Raw genomic sequence first — 10089 nt, 5'->3', positions numbered from 1 at the left:
TTTGTTTTTTTCTTTTTGGGCAGTGTTTCTGCTTTTGTTTGTACTTCCACATTTAACCTGTTCCACAGTTTTAAATACGACATAGGGGTTTGCACAGTGTTTCCTGGGTACGCTTAGTTAGCTGAAGACCATCTCAGCTTGTATTGGGTAAAAAGCAGGATTTATCCTGAGCATTCTATCTCAGCGTTAACATTACGAAGCAGAAGAGATTAGTGAAAGATGAATAGTAGATAAGGATCTACATCCCTGCTCCTGCAGGATGATGGGCTTATTGCTTTATTTTTGACCCATCACTTGAGTTTGGGGTTTGAATCCTCAAATTATCTCATTCTGCTCGTCTCAGTCAAACCCAGGTCCTCGAAGTTGGAACATTTTCCAAAAGTTGCTTCCCAGTGGCTCCGAGCGCCAATGTTGTGTAAACAGACAGCCAAAACGCAACACAAGTTTTCCACGTTGGCTTGGAAATGTTGTTGTGTAAGTAGAGCTTTAGCTTCTGATAAATTTTTTTTGGACTATTTTAAACAATCTGGCATATTTTTTTCTTCTGCTGCTAAAAATTCTAGTTGAGTCGGCTATATTTCCTATTTCCACGATTTCAGCAATTTTTAGCCATTCTTTTGCCGTTTCCCCAGGAGATGAAGGTTCCTTTAAAAGAGTCTAAATTTAAAAAAAGAAAATAAAAAAGGGCAAAAAAGGGAACACAATTATTTACACATCATTTTCTGAAAGCTTCTGTTTACCACTGCAGAGGAACTAAAGAGCCTCCCTCTAGAGCCAGGGGTTGCAGACCTCTGCACAATATGCAAGTTTGACTCAATACACCACCTTGTGCTGCAAAATGGTATGACACAGCCAGATGTGTTTGGAGTTTTTAATGACCTAACAATAGACATGCTCTCAGATCAATACACCGAGTTGATGTGATGACTGTTTTATCTCGTATATATATATAATATTGTACCTTAAAAGGATGGAAAACGTGATGTTGTGGAGATTATTGGCGATGGGACAATCCTCATAGGTCCCCCACAGCTTGTGGGCTAACACCACGTGAAAATCTCACTTCTATTTCTTTCTCTTACAGTAAACGCGACATCTTTATGTTTGCCAGTTCAAGAGCAAGGGCGCACAGACTGTGGTCTTCATTAGTCTTCATTAGTGATGCATGGTTTGACATCACTGGGAGCTTCCTCGTGATTTGAGCTCATACATTTCATACAAAGCAAGTGTTTTAATTTTCACTCACATGTACGTTGAGGGCAGAGAGTGTAAGAGAGCTTAAAATTGCAGCAAAGCGAGCTCAGTCAAGTTCAATTCACTGATCTGTGGTACTGACCAGTGTCTGAAACAAGCACATATAGCAGGTTATGTGCATCAGGATATGTGTGTGCTGGTTCGTCACCAACACAAACAGAGACACACACGTCTGTTCAACCTCTATGAAAGCTGGGATGTAAGTCAGGACTGATACAATGTGACCACCCACTTACTCAGGCCTTCAAATGACCTGGCTCATATGACAACATGTCATGCCTGAGGGCCGTCCCAGCTTCCCACGCCACTCCGCATTAGCATCATACTGCACCGCACAGAAATATGATGTGTGTGTACGTGTGTGTCCAAGCATGTGTGCCCTATCTGTGCTTATTTTAGCCTCTGTAAGAATTCAACACCGGCTTTCTCTGTCTCGAATCATCAACATTAAGCATGTGCTGGAAGTTAAGTAGATTGTGGGTAACATGCTGCACTTCAGCATGGTTCATCTTTGACAAGGCTACTTCTTGGATGCTTTTGACAATAATGAGCTTTCTTCTGTGGTGGGGTTGTGTTTTGTAGCTCAATATTGAGAATATAAAACACTGCAGTATAAATGCTGTTGAAATCCTTTACCCATGTAAAGCATTTCTGGTAAAGTATGGTTGTCAAAGCAGTATGTGTAGCGATATCTGACTAGAATAAGAATTACCTGTCTTTATCCTGGAGCTTTGTCATGTCTTTATCATGTCCCCTATACGCTTAAACTATATATATATATATATATGTAGGATATAAATAAGAAAAATGGCAATGACAAGCAGTGACTGGGGGCGAGCCACTCGTCTGTCTTCTTTATGTGTGTTCTCTTGTGTCTCAGTCTGTGTTCCTGTGTCCTCTGTAATTATCTCCGATAATCTCAAGGACTTTGTTCGTTGGTCATTTGGAGCGTTGGTTTTTCTTCTTGGGGGTAAAAAATGAGCTTCTGTTGCCTTGGTGGATTCTGTTATCTCAAGTCCTCTGAGTGAAACCCAATATAACTTCCACGATGCAAAAACCCTTCCTCTGGACACTTCAGTGAAACAGTGTCTTTCAGTAAACGTAAAACTTTAAAGTAACACTTGAAACAAATGCAAGATGTGCTACCACCAGTTAAAAAGTCACAGCTGGACAGGAATGAAAAAGTTTTACCTTTGGAGCCACTTTATAAAAGTTGTGTTATCATGACTCCAAGCAATGTTGTCGTGTGAACGGACGATCAAAATGGAAAGAAGGTTTAACGTTTTCTTTAGCTGTCAGGTCTCTGTGTCTCCCCCTGTGTGTCTCACCACGTGTTTCCAATTAACCAATGGCCTTCTCCCTCTGTGTGCTACTATCGTTGTGTTCCACCTGTGTGCTTCCCTCACTTGTGTATTTAAACCCTCTCCCTCACTTGTCTTAGTCGGTTCGTCTCGTCAACACGTCTCACCTCTTGTCGCTCCTCTCGTCGTGTCATTCCTGTGTCCCTGTGTTTCCTGGACTTTTGTTGCAATAAACCGGGTTTTTGCAGAACTTCCCGAGTCTGCGTTTGACTCCATCCACACTCCACACCTGCATTCCCTGACATTAGCCTTCGCTCTCTCTATTTAGCATCAAAGGGAATAATAGATTCAAGTAAACCAGGATCGTATCTTCATAGTTTTTGCTTTTCTCATAAAAAGCCAAGTAGCCTCGTGCTTCTAATATACAAAAATGACTCAACATCCTTTACAATTTCAATGATTGAGAACCACTGGTGCCTTTAGGTTCAGCTTGAGGAGAAGTAATCTGCAGCATGGAGCTCAGTGACTTGCTGAGAGCAGCTGGCTCTCTGTCAGTTATATTTCATCAGTGGGTGGAGGGAACGGGTCACAAGTTTGGCCCAGAGTTTGTGAACTGAATCATGACACCGTGATCGCAGCCAAATCACACTAACAGGGTGCCAAAAAAGCCCCGCTCCTGTTCTCCATCATTTTGGCCTGTCGCACTGAAAGTCATGGCTGAATCAGCACAAACTGGCTCGTGTGGTGCCCAGAAGTGTTCCCCACATCGAGGTGCTCTTTAGCAAGAGATTATCACATATAAATGAACATAACATGACTTCATAAGAAAAAGTGACAAGTGGAGGTCATGTTAGGACCTTGGTAGTTTATCTTTATATTGAATGAAGGTGTTTTATTTGGCGTTTGCCCACAACAACAGTCTCGTTTAAATGGCTACACAAACCTCACATGGACACAGAGTCAGCATTCACTGTACTTCCCTCTTGAATCAGACAGACAGAGGAGATAATTGCAGGTCTGCTCACAATAAATTTTGAATAGCCGCTCCTCTAGTGCAGACACTTCATGTGCTCTGGAAAGCTGCATGTCTTTTGTCCTCGTAACAGCCCCCCCCCCCCCCCCCCCCCTCCCCCGCTGCTCCTTAAAAGGATAAATATAACCGACATTTAATTGGATTTGTGGAAATGAATGAACGAATTTATTGTGTGCGTTATGCCGTGCATATGATAATTAAGTCGTCTCAGGCTGTGATAATGAACATGATATGTCTGGACTCATTCCGTGTGTGTGTGTGTGTGTGTGTGTGTGTGTGTGTGTGTGTGTGTGTGTGTGTGTGTGTGTGTGTGTGTGTGTGTGTGTGTGTGTGTGTGCGTGTGTGTGTGTGTGTGTGTGTGTGAATGTAACTGTAATATCATAGTATTGCACTGTTACCGATGGTATGTGCTGGGATGTTGCTTAAACAAAGGGATTTCCATTAAAGGATCAATAAAATTCTATTCTTTTTCTGTTCCATTCCATTCTATTCTATTGATGTACATGTTTGTAAAGCAGCATATTCACTGAAATCCATTGTGCAAAGGCATTGTTTCATATGTTTGTATATGTTAGTATCTGCAGTGGGCAGTTCGGGCTAAAGGGACTGAAGCTAGTATTCAATGTAGCGAGGCACGTTACTAACACATCATATATTTGGTTGCAAGTTCTAAATGTATCTCAATAAGAGACACAGAGTCTTGTGTGTCTTGTCTTATGATGCAGCGATTGGACCCATGGTGACCCGCGCACAAACACAAATATTATATTTCTGAGCGCAAACTGCAACAAGGACATTCTAAAATAGAAATTTCAGGAGCAGTGGTGGTGTACAGAGCACCACAGGAGATCCTTCCTTCCTCCTTGTGGCCTTAAGACTCTGTAACTCTTCCCTGTAAAATAGTGTTTGCTGTGTTTTGGGTCATTTCATCCTTTCTGTGCTTATAATAGCCACTATTAAGCCTTGTATGTATTAATATCTACGATATATTTTTTCATCCTGTCATCCTGTTTTATATCCCATGTTCTTTCTATCTATTCTGTGTGGAGCAATACTCAAAGGAAAGTCCCTCTAGGATTGTGACAGGAAAATTTTTTTATTGCTGGACTGTTATTTGTCAGTGAGGCACGAATGGAGGAAATCAGGTGCGTGGAAGCTTTTCTGCAAAATTACCTATGAAAGTAAGCACATGCTCAACAACAGATTAGCCATGACCTTGTAAAATAATAGTCTACAGCTTTTTCTTTTTCATATTTATGCTGTAAAGCCCTTGACTGGCACATTCACAATAGACAAATTGAAAATACTTCATCAATCCCACTTCAAAAGAAACATGGTTACTATCTCATTATTGAGATTCCCCTCAAAGACAGTTGTCTGAAAGTGTCAGTCGATAATGAGAAAATGTGTTTTTTGGTTTCGAAGCAAAATACGATGGACTCTACAACCTTCTAAAAATGATTCCAACTTTTTTTTTTTCATACACACAATTGGCAGCTGTGCTCATGTCCTTCAGTCTTCGTACATTCAGTCCTCTGCTGCTATTTCAATAACCAAGGGCAAAATTTACACTTGATCAGAGTCCCACTGTATGAAACGAGTGGGAGGAAGGCGAGAAATGGCCGACCGATCTATTCTTGATTGAATGTTCATGTTTAAATGGAAAAGGAGCCTGCGGAGTCCGTTTTTTCCCCCCACTGAAGAAGAAAAACAACTATGAAAGTATCAGGAGCCCAAATATATTTGTATAATACTAAATTACAGATTAACAGCAAAGATTATAAAATTAAAACAAAGAAAATTGAGTTAAAAACAAATGACAAATGCATGACCCTGAAGCTCACTTTACAAGGTTTGGTTATGTTTTACTCCTTGAAAATCTCTTCTGCAGGCTTTTTCCCAGGTGGAGGAAGCCTTGATAATCCCATATTCAGCTGACATGAAATCTCTCTCGGAAGGGCAGTTTAATACAGAAGAAGAAGTAAAAACCAACCCTGTCAGATTGTGCGTGAATGAATTACACAGGCATGTTGTGTGGTGCAATACGTACTGGAAACGTTCAGAGCTAACAGCACGATGACACGCGTGGCTTGAAGAATCTGATGTTCTGCAGCCACCCACCCTGACAATCCCCGTAATGCACTGGCAAGTCTCCCTGCCACATGTTCATGGATGTGAAGGGAATGAGACTGGTGATAGTGGAGAGTGGGATTGAATGGGGAGGTGGAGGGGGTGACGCATAACAGGAGCGCTGGATGTGAAATCCTACATGTCTGAGCGTATCCAGAGGTGAACTGCACAGCTTATCCTTCAGTACTTCGCAGGGTCAGTCTGCAGAGTAAAAATACCTTTAGGTCGAGCTTCTCTGTTAGATCATAGTCGGTTCATTCATGGCTGCACAGCGGTGGTATCTGCAGCACCTCCCAGCTGGTTTACCAGAAAATGAGGAGAAAAACCCAACAGACAAAGAAGGATCGTCCAAACTTGATGCTCCATTTTAGTCCAGGGATCTACAGCCCCTCTGCAGTGACTCAGCTTTAAAGAAGTGACTGTTTCAAACAAACCATCAGAGAGACTTGAATCTTGCATTGGTAAATGATTCAAGCCTGTTTTAATCTTTTGTCAGCTTTCGGCACCCTTCATGAAAACTGACTGTTCTTTAAATTCGCCCACATGAAATACAGTTTAACTTACTTTGCGTTGCACTTTTATTTCGATTTTTTAATTAATGGCAAGGAGACTAGTTCCTCCACAGTGGAAATTCATGTGTTCATTTTTGTTTGTTTGTTAATTAAATAAATAAAATTCCCTTAAAAAAAATTATTAAAAAAAAAAATTCATGTTTAGACTGCAACATTTTGAAAACAATGTCCATATAAATGGAAACGGCAGAAACTGTGAAAACGGTGTGGTGTTCATGTAAGGCCACGAGTTGAAGCTGTGGTTTGTTTTGGTGACGAAAGTCCAAGCTGTGTGTAGAGGTGCGCCTGACTATATCTTGATGGTATCGCTCAACCTCCCGCACAAGCTCAGGCTCCTTCCCCCCAGTGAGGTCACGTTCCATGTCCCAAAAGCCAGATTCTGTGTCCGGGAATTGGGTCATTGAAGCACCTGCCGTCGACTGCCACCCAATCCACACTGCACCCGACCCCTACGGGAGCCTCTGTGAGCTCACAGGAGGAAGAGAATGGGCCCGTGGACAATGGCCCGGCCACCAGGCGCTCGCATACGAGCCCCAACCTCATGCCTGGCTCCAGGGTGGGACCCTGGCTGTGCCTTGCCGGGCAATGTCAAACTATAGGGGCTTTTTGAACTGACTCACCTAGGACCTGTTTGCTTTGGGAGACCCGACTGACAACACAGCTCCTCGGATCATTCGGGTCCTCAAACTCCCCCACCATGACAAGGTAGCAGTACAAGGGCTTCCCTTTAAGTAGAGTCACATATACACTGGCATCTTGTAAGACATGGCCCAACTTTGAAGATTACATACTAGAAATAATTACATTTAACTTATATTATCCACATTGGTTAAAATCTCACTTCACTTGGGACCACATGGATTCATTCTATTAAAATATGCTGTTCCCCAGGCTCAAGATCTATATTCACCCTATTCTTTGGTTAACCTTTGATATTTGCTTCAGAAGAACGTGTAAGACAGCAGAATATAAATGCTTCTAAATCTAAAACAGACAATGATACTCCTCTATCTCCAGCTGTGACCTTCCGCTTACCCCTGTCCCATGTTGTTTGCAGTTTGCATTTTCCTCAGTGTCTGTTTTCTTCCTCGGTTTGATGGTGAGCTGCCTCCATCCACGGAACCGTGTATGCCTATCCATTTGATCTGCTGTCTTGAAATGTGAAGTTGTGCACAATATGTAATAATGAGCTTTGCTCTCTTTACAAGATGCATGTCAAATCATTCAAATTTGTGGTGCTATATCAAGCCGGATACTAGCAGTCACATTTAGAGTTCAAGGTATTTATTCTTGAGCTGTGATACACTTAAGTTCATTTGTCTAATAACATTAAAAAAAAATGGTCAGAGTACTTTCTCAGTAAAGAATTAGACTTATTAGCTCTTTTGGACATGTTGCAGTCTGCACTGAGACTGTATTTCAATACCAAGAGGACATTGTTAAAGAACCAGTGCTTGACCTTGGTCCAGCCATTGACTCTCTTGAAGCTAAGTGCTTTACGAGTCAAAGGAGATGTTGGTGGGATTTGTCTCGTTGTGCTGTGAAAATACTGTTAAGTGCATAGAGCAGTATGTGAAATGTGAATATCTGTTTGGGGGCAGAGCTAAATACACTGTTATTATTGCAACTTCAGTCATACATCTGACCTGATCCATGTGTCAAACACTGAGGACACTTGACTTTTCTGCTATTTGTGACGTTGATTTGGCGTTTTGTTTGGCAGTTTAGGCACCAAAGAAACTCAGTCCAGGTTAACAACCAGGTTTGGTTTGTTCCTATCAAGATCTCTTCAGGCATTACACAATGGCTCTTGTCCTAATGGTAAGATTAATCCAAATACATTTTAAGCAGGCACACTATATTAATCCCCTTGGAGGAATTCCTTCTTTGCCTTGAGCCAATCCTATTTACAGTACGGTGCCCGGGGAGCTGATGCGGGGCGAGGGTCTTGCTCAGGTTATGGTGCACATTTTGTTTTCTGTATTCCGAGGCCACATTTACACGTACCCGGCTTTTTACAAAACGGGACATTTCCCCCTCTCCAAGGGACAAGTTTGCACAAGAGATCTTGTGTCTATAGACTGTCTCGAAAGAGTTCAATAATGTGTGTACATTCAGAAATCAAAATGCACTTCAGTCTTACCAAGTTAGACTAAAACCCCTGATGAAGTTCCATCAGCATCTCAAAGTCTAGAAATCACTTAACAACCTTGGGATGAAGTATTTTTCTGATTCACCCAAAGGATATATAATACTGTGAAACATACTGTAGGCTACTTGAAGGATATCTATTGGTTTAACCTGAGCAACACACACCAGCAGATGAAATGTTATAGTCTTGATCCCTACATCTTTGAAAGTTGCAGTGACACACTAAGCTTGGAAACCTCAATTGTCTCTGCTGGCCGGGAGGCTTCTCACGATTTCCAGTACTGACAGGAATGTGAATTACTTTTACCGGCACTTCCCCTTTGTCTCGATTCAATCACCACTCTTCAGTTTATAAATTGTTAGTATGTCAACAATGGAGCGGCTTTGTCTTGCTTGATGTGCAATGTTTGAAAACAGGAGTGGAGATTAGATATATGAGACAGTGTTACACCCAGGCGTCTTCTCATCTCCTTGTCTGACTCACTCGTCAGTGTCAGTCTGCCGAGCTGTGGCAAAGATAGGTTTAGCTCACAAATTGTTGATTGCCAGTGTGAGAGGTGCAGCAAACTGAAGCATCCATCCTCGGGTTGCTCACCCAGGATTTCTGCTCTCTGATGTGATAGCTTCTTCTTTTTTCTGTGCGTGACTGAACCTTTTTTTTTTACATTTTCCAAAATATTGTACTGATGATGAGGGTCTGACCAAACAAATATGACAAGAACTAAAAACTCTTTCATGAGTATAAAGTTCTACAAAATAATCTTTTCACAACAATGAAGCTTTTACTGTTTTTTCAGTCTATAAAATGGTCATAAAGAAGTTGTGATTAGCCAAACTGCATGGTTGTGAAGCCACCACTTTCCATTATAACACATTAGTTTAATATTACAATTATGAAATAAAATTGTTGAAGTTTCAGTGGCGTCAGCCAAAGCTGTGATTTAACCACGTTCACAAGAAAATATTTCAAGTGAAAACGCATCGCTTTTGCATTTCCGTTTCAGACAAGTTTCACGTTTACACGGCAACATTTTGAAAAGGATGTTCGTTTACACGGCAACAGCAGAGAACCTGAATATCATGTCATTTTCCTGTTGGGCTGCTGGCTGCAGTTTTTGAAATGAAACCACACACTCATATGCTTGCAGAGAACAATACGTCATAAACATGAACAACAGCGAGTACATGGACATTCGTGTGGATGGATGACCAAGATCGACTCACTCTCACTCCAAATTCTGATACCTGTGTTTGTTCTCAGCTGAAGAAACAGTCATTTCACAAAACTACACAAAAATGTGACGTGGGTATGTTTCATCTGCCTATTCTTTTCTGCGGGATGACTTCTGGTCACGTGACTGACGAGTCACTCCCGACAGGAAGACAAAACATGACGGACTTCCCTCCCATTTTCAGTGGAAATTGCTATATTTTGAGATAGATTGTGGCTTTAGTTTCATTTTTATAGCATTTCGAGGCTCAAATTTACACTTTAATTTCATTGGCATTCCTTTTTGTTATTAGTAATCTACTTGCGTGTGCATGTGCAGTAGCAGCGTTGCTGCCATCTACATGGAAACAGAGCCCGAGCATTTTCAAAAAGTTCCACCTTGGGAGTATTTTCAAAGGTTGTGGTTTCAGTGGCTCT

The sequence above is a fragment of the Blennius ocellaris genome (genome assembly GCF_963422515.1).
Source record: "Blennius ocellaris genome assembly, chromosome: 4".
Lineage (NCBI taxonomy): Eukaryota > Metazoa > Chordata > Actinopteri > Blenniiformes > Blenniidae > Blennius > Blennius ocellaris.
Note: the sequence above shows the minus strand (reverse complement) of the source record.